The 12618-nt window shown below is 46.4% G+C and overlaps 1 long non-coding RNA gene across 1 annotated transcript; it reads left to right on the top strand.

Moving 5' to 3' along the window:
- Positions 1 to 6: 6 nt before the first annotated feature.
- Positions 7 to 1623, top strand: LOC126513976 (uncharacterized). The gene is made up of 2 exons (XR_007595474.1): positions 7 to 648; positions 1450 to 1623. It is a non-coding gene; the product is annotated as an uncharacterized lncRNA (long non-coding RNA).
- The last annotated feature ends 10995 nt before the right edge of the window (positions 1624 to 12618 follow it).

Below are 12618 nucleotides of genomic sequence, written 5' to 3'. Positions count from 1 at the left end.
GCGCCTTTAATCCCAGCACTGGTAGTCAGAGGCAGGTAGATCTCTGAGTTCAAGGCCAGCCTGGTCTACAAGAGCTAGTTCCAGGACAGGCTCCAAAGCTGTAGAGAAACCCTGTTTCAACAAAACGGGTGAACAGTGCAGCTAGGCGTGGAGGGGCACAGCTTTAACCCCAGCACCTAGGAGGGAGAGTCAGGCAGATCTTTGTGAGTTTGATGCCAGCCTGCTCTACAGAATGAGTTCCAAGACAGTTAGGTCTATTACACAGAGAAACTATCTCAAAAAAGGCAAAAGGGGGCCAGGCAGCAGTGGTGCACTCCTTTAATCCCAGCATTTGGGAGGCAGAGAAAGGTGGCTCTTTGTGGATTAAAGGCCAGCTTGGTCTACAGAGGGAGTTCCAGGACAGGCAACAAAAAGCAAAGCGGAGAAAGGGGTGAGGAAATGGTTCTTATGTTCTAGTTTACACTGTTAAACCCGTGCCCTTTATCGTGTTTTTTAATTTGCATTCAGGTTGTCCGGGGACACTACAAAGGCCAGCAGATTGGCAAAGTGGTCCAAGTGTACAGGAAGAAATACGTCATTTACATTGAACGGGTGCAGCGAGAAAAGGCTAATGGCACAACTGTCCACGTGGGCATCCACCCCAGCAAGGTGGGTACTGGGGGGAAACTGCAGCACTTAGGATTTCTTTATGAGGCTCCCTAGGCGTGGGCCCTGCCTTTTTAATTTGGAATCACTGAGACCATCTGAAGTCAGTGTTTTTACAGTGTGAGCAATGGAGTGAGTATGACATGGGTAAAGCTTCAGCGTAGTCAGTAGAACTGAGCGGTACTGCTGTTGGAAAGCCAGAATAGTGTCCCATAATAAATACTGTCCTAGACTTTCATGTCAGTTATCCCAAATTTGTAATTGGATTGTCAATAGGTAATATACACAATGACCACTTAATGCTGAGTTTTGGGGCTTATTTGTTAGTGCTAAAGATGTGATTTTCAAACGAGTGACACCACATTCTCCCTTCCCCAGCACGTGGTGCAGTGCATTGCAGTGTTGTGACACACCACCTTTTTCTTGTGTGTTGCTCCTGTGTATGTCCATGAAGATCAAAGACATGGTCTTGGTGAGGTGTCTCTTAACAGCAAGAACATTCTTATTTGTAACATACTCCATCTTTTACCTCCCACCAGCTCAGTTTTCAAAGTTACAAATGCAGTGTCCAGTTCTTGGTCTTTTTGTCCCTCATGTCCACCCTGTGTTGGAGTTGGCTTTGGCTTCTCTCCCATCTTGGACTGGATGTGTAGGCTGGTAGTTCCAGCCATTTGCCTCAGCTCTGTAATGATGATTTGTAGGACTTTGTAGCACCACCCTGGATTTAGGGAACGGAAATGAAGTGTAACCTCTAGTTGGGCCCCGGTAGTTGCTTAAAATCTGAGGCTGTTTGTTTTTCTGCAGGTGGTAATCACCAGGCTAAAGCTGGACAAAGACCGAAAGAAGATCCTGGAAAGGAAAGCCAAGTCTCGACAAGTAGGAAAGGAGAAGGGCAAATACAAGGAAGAAACGATTGAGAAGATGCAGGAGTAGGGGCGTCTCATACAGTTTCCATTAAAGACTGCTTGAGTAATCCTGTCTTGTGTGGTGCTTTGAAAGGGACCTTGTTTTCCATGGTTCATTCTGCTGCACTGTCAGTCTTTGGGTCTGGAAAGGACAGGACCCCCTTTGCATAGCCTGACCCCACTGACAAATCCAAGAACTAGAGTTGGTCCTTCCTGGATCAAACACTGGGGGTGTTTGTTTTGCTTTTGTATTTAATAGCATGCCTCAACATCTCGAGCTGGATCTAAGAGTCAGTTCTCTCATCATGGGAGTCCCAGAAGCTTGGAGGTGGATATCCTCTCTCATAGGGCCTAACTACAAACTACTTAAAATTCACTGGGAAAAAAAGCAAGAGGGGCTGGTGAGATGGCTCAGTGGTTAAGAGCCCTGGCTGCTCTTCTACAGGAACCAGGTTCAATTCCCAGCACCAGCATGGCAGCTCACAACTGTAACTCCAGTTCTATGATGTCCTCACACAGACATGCATATGCAGGCAAAACACCAATGCACATAATGAGTTAAATATTTAAGAAAAAGATTTACGCCTGTGGCTATTTTATCTCTGCACCACATGCCTGCAGTGGCCAGAAGAGGGCATCAGATGCCCTAGAACCAAATTGTAGGTTTCTAGAACTGAGCTTAGTTTCTTCTGGAGGAGCAGCTGGTACTCTTAGCTGCTACACTATCTCCCCAGACTTGGAAAAACACTTGTAATTGTCTCACGGAATAGAACTTGAGTGACTTGTTACTTAACTATAGTGAGAATTTTATCTTTCTTGTAGTGTTGGATCAGTGCTGTGATGTGAAGACCTAGCAAACCTTTGACTTGAAATATGAAATGTTTAAATAGCAAGCAGCAGTGGGTGCATCAGAAATTGAAGCTGAGCTGGGGGCAAAAGGATTTTTGAGGCTAGACTGGGTCATATGTCGTGTGTGCCCCCCCCCCCCCCCCCGCAGCAATCAATCTGGCTTGCAGCAGATTGGCAGGATCCATTAGTGAGGTGGATGCTACTCAGGAGCAAATTACCTGCATTTGGAAGCTGGCAGCCTTGCTCAGGCATGGTTGCCCACCCTTTTAATCCCAGCACTGGGGAGGCAGGCAGATTTCGGTTCATGATCAGCCTGGTCTACAACACATCTGGAGCTGTTACACAGAAAACCCTGTCTTAATCAAAAATAAGGCTGGGGTCAGGGGTTTAGCACAAGAACACAGTCTGGACCTACCATAAACAGGCTCCAGAATGGAGGTGAGGCCGTATCTAGACCTCAGGAATAAGCTGGATGTTAAACGCTTTGGTCAAGACCTGTTTGTGAGGAATGCTAACGTTTCCCCAATTTGAGACAGGGTCTCACTATGCAGACCAGCCTGGCCTCAAAGAGCTACAATGCCTGGCTGTTTTCTGTTTCTGTAAGAAAACAAGCCCCAGTAGCTTCTCCCTAGTCACACAATAGGTGGTGAAAGAGTCAGGAAGAGAATTGTCAAGTGTGGACGTGGCTGCACTGCCACGTTACCAAGTTCTTGTAAGCTATGTCTTTGACCGGGGCTTGAACACCTTCTGTACTCAGTGCCAATAGCTATGGGGTGCAGGTGAAGAGAATCCTCAGCCTGATGAGAGAATGTAAACCTGAGGTGTAGGCTGTTCAGTGAAGGAAAGGCGTAGTGACCAGTTTTTTGATTGGTTGGTTGGGTTTTTTGTTTTTTGTTTTTTCAAGGAGTTCTTAGTGTATGAGGAAGGTGCCTGATTTGAAAGCTATGGAGTGACACTTCAAGTCAGGAAGAGCCTAATCCCAAAATGGTGATGAGAGAGGAGGGTGTGAATACACTTAAGAATACACCCATGCTCTGCGCCTGCCCCACCTCCACAGGTCACTCAGGAAAGCTGACTTACTAGGGCCTGAATTCACTAGAGTGTTGCCTAAGAAAACATACTGAGGGCCGGCCAGTGGTGGCGCACACCTTTAACCCCTTGGGAAGCAGAGACAAGCAGATCTCTGTGAGTTCGAGGCCAGCTTGGTCTACATAGTGAGTCCCAGGACAGTCAGGAAATCCTGTCTTGAAAAAAGAAAATGAAACAAAAAGAGAGAGAGAGAGAGAGAGAGAGAGAGAGAGAGAGAGAGAGAGAGAGAAAACATACTGAAAACCCTGAGGCTGGGGCTCAGTTACAAATAAAATGCTTGCAATGAAAGCTTTTGGACCTGAGTTCAAATCCCCAGCACCCTTGTAAAGAGTTAGAGAAATGGCTTAGCACTTAGGGACATTTGTTGCCCTTTGCAGAGGACCCAGCAGCACATGACAGCTCACAACTGTCTGAAGTCCAGTTTCTAAGGGACCCTGATGCCATCCTCTGGCCTCTGGGCACATAGTGCACTTACATGCAGGCAGGCAAAATATATATGTACAAAACCTTAGAAAACAGAAAACCTCACTGGAGGCTGGAGAGAGGGCTCAGCGGTTAAGAGCGTGTATGTACCGCTCCTGCAGAGGACCTGAGCTTGCTTCCTAGTCCCCGCATTCAGCAGCTCTCAACCTCCTGACATGCAGTAAGAATTGTGTGGTCTGCTTGAAACACTTTTTTTAATACATTTTTTTATTGATATTTATTGACCTCTACTGCTTGAAACACTTTAAATGTAGGTCAGAATTGGCTGGGTCTTGGCCTGAGTCTGCCTCGTTTACACCTCAAGAATATGAAATCATGTTGTATACTTGGCACAGGTCAGTGCATTCCAGGAAGTGATTGGTCACCACAGAAACAACAGGTCTCTGGAGCAAAACAAAAGTTGGCTTGAGGTCACTGCTCCACCAGAGAAGAACATGGGATCCAGGCGGAGTACCTGTGTACTGCTTGCTATGTTCTCAAGGCCTAAAATAAAGTAGCTCATGGAAGGTTTTGAAAAGCTGGATGAATCAATGATTCTGCAAGCCAAGTGTACTGGCACGAGTCTTTAATCCCAGGAGGCAGAGGCAGGCAGATCTCTGAGTTCAAGGCCAACCTGGTCAGTCTACAAAGCAAGTTTCAGGCTAGCCAAGAGAAAACAGAGAAACCCTATCTCACAAAAAAAAAAAAAAAAAAAAACCTAAAACCTATTCCCTATTCTAATCATCCTTCATGGGGGGTGGAGGAGAGTTTCAAGACTGTTTCTCTATATAGCCTAGACTGTTCTGGAACTCACTCTGTAGACCAGGGTGACTTTGAACTCAGAGATAGGCCAGCCTGGTCTCCCAAGTGCGGCAATTAAAGGCATAGACCACCACCACCGGGTCTTTACTATTACTTTTTTAAAGATGTATGTGTAGAGATGTTCTGTCTGTATGTATATATACACTCCTGGTGCCTATGGAGGCCAGAAGCGGTTACCAGATCCTCTGGAACTGGAGTTAAGATGTTACAGATGGTTGTGAGGCACCATGCGCTCTTAACTGCTCAGCAATCTCTCCGGTCCCTGCCATTACTTTTTTGATGAGCCAATGCTATTGCGTATCAAGGAAGCTGCACTATTTTGGGATAGGAAAGGACATCATTTCCCAGCTTTCTACTGTAGGGTCCAAAGTCTTGTTCTGACCCAGGCCAGCAGCTCACATTCCATTCTCCTTCCAAGACGCTGTCCTTTGTAATAGTCTAGCCAGTAGGAGGCCCGTTTTGCCAAGATAGTTACTTCCCCTCTGTTGGGCTGACCTTCCACCTCCGGGATGCTGGCAGCCCTGGAGACAGCATCACTCGTTCTTTCCAGGAGGTCTGCAGACGCAGAGGTCTCTCTCGGCTTCATGCTGGCAGTGCAGAGTGGGAAGCGGATCCCAAGCCAAACAACCTTGGTCACATTTTCATAACTCAGTCTCAGGAATTGAGACCACCCACTGGTGCTAACCATAGGCTGTTCGCAGCTAGAAATATATTTTGTCCTCGTGATTTTGTTTGTTTTTTAGGAATTTTACTGTTGGGCTGGGCACGAACGCCTGGCACATAGGAGGCACGAGGATCAAATGGATTCCAGTTACTCGAAAGTTTCAAAAGTTTGTGAGAATGCTTGCTTCCGCAGCACACACGCTAAAGTCAGAGTGATCTAGAAAAGATGAGTGTGATCCCTGTGCAAAATGACATCTTTTAAGACTTTATTTTAGGGATATGAATGTTTCATCTATATGTCCATATATGTACCATGAGAGCCCGGTACCCAAGGAGGCCAGAAGAGGGCATTGGATACCCTAGAACTGGAGTTTACAGATGGTTGTGAGCTGCCATGTGGGTGCTGGGACTTGAAGCCTGGTCCTCTGCAAGAGCTTCTAACGCTCTTAACTGCTGAATTACCTCTCCAGCTCCCATTCATCCCTATAATTGTCCTTTTTTTTTTTTTAAAGCGTATCAATGGGATTAGGACTCATCCTAAATGACTTCATCTTGTAATCATCATCGAAGGTCTTCTCTAGTGATTTTTCTATATTTATTTGTGTGGTAGGGTGCACACACCTGTTGTGACGTGTGCGTGGAGGTAAGAAGACAATTGTAGGAGTTACTTTTCTACTGCTGTGAGGAGACACCATGACCAAGGCAACCTATAAAAAGTAAAGGTTTTCATTTGGGTCCATGACCATCATAGCGTGGAACATGGCGGCAGGCCACATGGTGCTGGAGCAGTAGCTAAGAGCTTACATCTTACACACAGGCACAAAGCAGAGAAGAAGCTAACTGGAATGGTGGGGGGGAGTTAAAACTTCAAAAGCTTGAATTCAGGCAGTGCTGGTGCATGGCCTTAATCCCAGCACTTGGGAGGCAGAGGCAGGTGGGTCTCTTGAGTTCGAGGCCAGCCTGGTCTACAGAGCAAGTTCTAGAACAGACTCCAAAGCTACACAAAGAAACTCTGTCTCAAAAAGAAACAAAAGGGGGGGGGAGTTGCTGGAGAGATGGCTCAGTGGTTAAGAGTACTGGTTGCTCTTTCAAAGGACTTGGGTTCAATACCCAGCACCCACATTCTAGGATCTGGACTGCAGACACTGCATGCACATGCTACACAGATACACATGCAGGCAAAACACCCAGACTCACTAGATAGATGATAGACAGACAGACAGACGGACAGACAAACAGACAGACAGGTAGACAAATGAAAATAATGCTTGGATTCATGGGTTCTAGAAGGTTAGGATTTCAACATCGTTTGGAGGCATCAACTCCTAGCCACTGAGCATGCCTGGGTGGGGTGGGGCTTTAGAGCAATTATAAGGCAACAGTCTTTTGAAAGTTTGGGAGAGTCAGAACAATCCCTCAACCCAAGTGACACTTTAGAAGGCAGAACTTCCTGTCCTAGCAGAAGACTAGATGGAGCCACACCAAGTCACACATTCACGGGAGTCCATTCTGTACACAGGAAACAGTGGCTTCTCTTGGGAGGTGCAGCTCCTGAATACCTGGGCACCCAGACACTCTGGGCTAGTTTCACTGTGGAAGGTGCTGTCTCTCCATGTGTACAAGGGTTGCCATGACCCTCTGTTCATCATGAAGATGTGCATGTTTAATCTTTATAGAATTCAGTTTGCCTATAAAAGGAAGATTTTTGTCTTTTCATGGTTGAGTGAGGAGCGTGTGATATTTTTTCCTAAGCTTAATCTCTAGCTCAATTAAAACAGATAGAAAACCTTGAGCAAGTCCTGTCTTCTTCCGTAAAAGGCATGATAATTGCTCCAAGTCTCAGGACTATGGTGGGAGGGTGCTAAGTTTGGAAAGAGGCTGGGAGATGTCACTTCCTCCTCATAACCAGCAAAACCATGGTAACTTCTTACGTCTCAGCAGGAAAAGCAGCAATGGAGGCAGGACAGCAGGAGCCAGTCTGTCGGGAACCATGTCACTGGAGTGGCACTTAGTGCCCTTATAACAAAGATCTGCCCGTTCACATGCCCAGCCACTTACCGGGTCATAGACTGACCCTTCAGGGTTGAGTACACTGCCTTCTAGCTCCTAAGAGAACTGCACAGGGCTCTCCTGCCCCCAGAGTTAAGAAATACTGTGGAAAGAACCAGGCTTGCCTTTCTGTGAGCTTCTGCTGTGCCCTGGGTTGGGTGTGTATGCTATTTTTCCTGCACTGTATCCCAGTCCTTGTGTTAAATGCTTTGTGTACTTTGAGGAGAACAGGCAAGATGGCTCAGCAGGTAAAGGTGCTTGCTGCAAGCCTGGCAATCTGAGCTCAATGCCAAAGACCCACTTAAAAGTGTGAGGGGGAACAGACTCCACAAAATTGTCTCCTGACTCCCCCACATTTTGTGGTGTACATACTCCCTCCATGCCCCACAATAGCAGAGAGTTCCGGGACAGTCAGGGCTACTTAGAAAAACCCTGTCTCGAAAAACAAAACAAAATAAATAAACATGATTTTATGTGTATGGGTGTATTTGCCTGCATGTATATATGTCTATATATTATGTGTGCATGCAGAGGCCAGAAGAGGGCATCAGAGCCTTTGAAACTGGTTGTGAGCTGCTAAGTGGGTGCTGGGAACCAAATCTAGGTCCTCTGTGGTCCATAAAGCAGCCAGTACTCTTTTTTGTTTTTTTTGTTTGTTTGGTTAGTTTGTTTTTCGAGACAGGGTTTCTCTGCAGCTTTTGGAGTCTGTCCTGGAGCTAGCTCTTGTAGACCAGACTGGCCTCGAACTCACAGAGATCTGCCTGCCTCTGCCTCCCAAGTGCTGGGATTAGAGGCGTGCTCCACCACCGCCTGGCCAGCCACCGAGTCATTTCTCCAGCCCCTTCCTGATTCCTCATCCATTCCAGTCCCTTTGCCAACAGCAGCACCCACTTCAGGCCGTTGCAGACAGATGTGAGGTGCTGGGATCCAAACTCTAGTCCTCTGTAAGAGCAGCAAGTGCTCCTAACTGGGGAGCCACCTCTGCAGCCCAGCTTATGTGGCTGGCCTCGAACTCACAGAGATCTGCCACCACCGCCCGCCTGGATTCTGCTTTTCTGCAGCTCAGTGGGAAGGAAAGAATGTCAGTAGTTTCTTGAGACTAAGAACTGGGATGTCCTGAGCTGGCACTGAGGGAAAGGGGCAGAGGAGGCTCCTGAGAAGCTGCTCCCAAATGATTTTGCACAGTTTCTGGACAGCAGTGCAGCAGCTAGTTAGAGCAGGGCATGCCAATGGTTAGGTTCAACTGCTGAGGGACACAGTAACCTCAGCCCACTTACTGAACCATATTAGACGTAGTGACTCTCTAGGCCCCCACATTTATTTATTTATTTGCTTAATTGGGGGGGGGTTCAAATCAGGGTTTCTCTGTGTAAGAGCCCTGGCTGTCCTGGAACTAGATCTGTAGACCAGGCTGGCCTCAAACTCACAGAGGAGATTGCCTGCCTCTGCCTCCTGAGTGCTGGGATTAGAGGCGTGCTCCACCACCGCCCAACTGTTAGCTTAATTTTTGAGGCAAAGTCTATCGTGATCGTGGCTGTCCTGGAACTTGCTATGTAGACCAGATTAGCCTCAAACTCAACTCACAAAAGTCTGCCTCTTAAGTGCTGGGGTTTTTAAACACTGATGCACATGAAGTTAAAAATAAAGAAAGAAAAGAGAAAAAAGACAGGATTTCTCTGTGTAGCCTTGGCTGTCCTGGAACTTACTCTGTAGATCAGGCTGTCCTCAAACTCACAGAGATCCCTCCTGCCTGAAATCAAAAGCGTGTGTCACCACCACTCAGCTTATTTTTTTGTGTGTGTATGGTTTATAGATCTTTCCAATGGTTTGTAAAATTGTGTAAAAATTGATTTGAAACCTGAGATAATTTTAAATACAAAAGCAGGGTGTTGCTCAGTGGTAGATCACCTGCCTAGCATTCTAGAGGTCCTGAGTTGCATCAGCACCACAAAAGGAAAAACAAATTCAGGAGCTGGAGAGTTAGCTCAGTGGCTGAGCACACTAGCTTCCCTTCCAGACAGAGGGCGTGAGGTCAATTCTCAGCACCCACATGTTGGCTCCCAGCTCCAGGGACTCTGATGCTCTTCTGGTCTCTGAAGGCACCAGGCACACATGTGTGGCACAAGCATTCATGTAGGCAAAACACTCATACACAGAAAATAAAAATAAAGATCTTTTAATACATCTATAAAGCTTGAGCCTTCTCGGGCTTCTCACTCAAAACCGCAGAACAAGGTTTGCCTGAAATCTCCAGATTTTTGTTCCAGATTCCATCCCGTTAAAGTTAGCTTCTTTTTCCTTGCTTTCTTTCTTTCTTTTTTGTTTCTTGTATTTTTGTTATCCTGGTGCTAATCTTTGTTTACCCAGGTTCTGGCAGGGTTTCTTTCTTTTTTTTTTTTTTACCCTACAATTAATTACTCCAGATGGCTGACTCCTTGGAGTTTTCCAAGCAAACAAAGCAGGCAGGAAATGGAAGCTTCCTGAGAACAATGGCTCTCCAGCTCTCCAATACTCCAGCGAGTCCGAGAGGGACTAGTTGCCTTCCCAGAATGCTCGCCAGCTACAGCTTTCCTTCTGTGCTATGGTTTATGATTCGAGGGAGGAGTTGGGCGGATTTTACCCTTCTCATTTAAAACGTGGCACTGATATTTTGCTTTTTCAGGTCTCCTTTGCAAATCTTTAATGTTCTGCTTTGGAATGCCTCCATCCCTTCCGCTGGCCCACTGTTCCTCAAGGGATGGAGTTCTCAACAGAGAAAAAGCCATCTTAGGCTAAGGTTCCCCTGTTAAGAACTTCCTGCCATGCTGAAGGTTATGCGTTTGGCGGCTACTCAACCTTTCCTTTTGGCTTTCACAGATGGCTTGCTTGTGACTTTGGTTGGTCACTCCTGACTAGTGAGACACCTGGTAGTCCCCCCACCCCCAGCACACACCCGGAGTCCACACCAGCACTGTTTCCTGAGAAATGACTACGGTAAATGTAGGGACCACGAGGATCTCGGTCAACACATGACCCAGATCACCTGTAATGACACAGCCACCCTTTAGTCCCAACCACATCTCTCTGTTTCTGAAGGGGTGAGGAGGGACCACTCTGGATGACTAGAGATTGCTACTCCTCTTCCTCTCCAGAACATAGAAGTTCTATTTCTTGAAGGGACCCTGAAATCCTTCCTCAAGGGTGGGAGATGTAACTCGGCTGGCAGAATACTTACCTACAATCACAAAACCCTGAATTCAACCCGCAGCAATGCATAAATCTATAATCCTAGCACTCAGGAAGTAGAGGCAGGAATATCAGGAGTTCAAGGTCATCTTTAGCTACCTTGCTGGTTTGCAGCCAGCTGGGCCAGATGATACCCTGTCAGGGAAGGAAAGAAGGAAAGGAAAAGAAATCTCAGCTGATGGACTTTCTTCCGCTCATTCTTCTTGCACCCACCCCCCTCTAGACTGTCAGTTTCGTTAATGCAACATTGATAAACACCCACTATGTACCATGCATCATGGTGTAAGACACAAAAACACTGAAGAAACAGGGCACACAGCAAAGACACCTGCCTGAAAAGATGTGCCCAGGGAGGGGTCCCCTACAAATGTCACTTCTGCTGGATTTTGAGAGGATATTTTTTTCGTCCTTCCTTCCTTCCTTCCTTCCTTTTCTTTCTTCTTTGTTTCTGGTTTGCTTTTGATTTTCAAGACAGGGTTTTTCTGTGTAGCTCTGTTGCCCTGGAACCTACTCTGCAGATCAAGCTGGCCTCGAACTCCCTGAGATCTACCTGCTTCTGCCACTCTGAGTGCTGGGATTAAAGGCGTGGCAACAGAGGATTGACATTAGAGAGGAAGACATTTAGAAGATTAGTCTCTGCATTCTGTTCAAGGCACCGAGAACACGGCAACAGTTCTGTGGTATTTCTACCAAAAATATATATCACTTGAGTCTCATTATAAAGAAACACAAGCCGGATGGTAGTGGTGCATGCCCTAAGTCCCAGCAATCAGGAGGCAGAAGCAGGCAGATCTCTGTGGGTTCGAGGCCAACCTGGTTTACAAAGTGAGTTCCAGAACAGCCAGGGCTGTTACACAGAGAAACCCTCTCTTGAAAAAAGAAGAGAAAAGAAAAGAAAAAAGACAAGAGGTGCTGAAGTGACTGTTCCTCCAGACTTATCCACATGGCAGCTCACATGTCTATAACTTCAGTTTCAGGGGACCCAACACCCATGGCAAAACACTAATGTACATAAAATAGAAATAAATAAATAAAAAGAAACACAAGATAAACTCAAACACCCTACAGAATACCTGATCTGTATGTAGTCCTTACAAAACCATAGGACTTCAATATCCTGAAAAGCAGGAAAAATAGCTATGATAGCCAGGTGCAGGGCTTGCAGCAAGATCTTCTGTTGTTACAGTCAGCACAGCAGGGCCACTGGGAAAGCCTCAACACTGTCTGAAGACCGTGCAGTGTTGCATCAGCAGGAACGTCCTGACCTCTGGAAAACATGCTCTTTGGTTACACAAGAGCACAACCTTGGTTTTAGAAAATACATGTTGAAATATTGGGAGAAGGAGTAAAGATCAGCCTGTCTGCAGCTTACTCTCCTGTGGTACAGGAGGAAAAGAAAGCGTGTGTGTGGAAAGGGAGGGGCTGAGATAAACCACGGCATCCAATGTTAGTGCATAAGGTTGTGCAGGGGAAAAACGGATCCCAGCATCTTACATCAACTTGGCTTACAACAACCTGTAACCACAATGCTGTTAAGGGGTGGGGACAGAAAGATCATTGGAGTTTGCTGGCTCCCAATCAATTGAAAAAGTGTGAGCTCTAGGTTTGACCAGACTCAAGGGAACAAGGCGGAGGATGATCAATGGCTATCCAATGCCCGCCTCTGGCTCCTGTGTGAACGCACGCAGTCACACACAGCTGCAAACACACATACATATATATACGTAGAATTTAAAAGGCAGTTCCTCCAGAATAAAGATAAAAGAATCCATAGTGTCTCATCCAAGACAAAAGATGTGCAGTACCATTCAGCATGCTTTCTGCAAAGGCAAGTCTCCGTGTGAGTTAGTAAGTCTGTGTTCAAGTCCTGTCCTCAAAGAAGTGACACTTACGCTGAGTTTTTTTTTTT

This window comes from Alexandromys fortis, unplaced genomic scaffold (genome assembly GCF_014885135.2).
Source record: "Alexandromys fortis isolate MF-2015 unplaced genomic scaffold, M_Fortis_MF-2015_v1.1 scaffold_84, whole genome shotgun sequence".
Taxonomy (NCBI): domain Eukaryota; kingdom Metazoa; phylum Chordata; class Mammalia; order Rodentia; family Cricetidae; genus Alexandromys; species Alexandromys fortis.
This window is presented reverse-complemented; position numbering and strand designations above follow the sequence as displayed.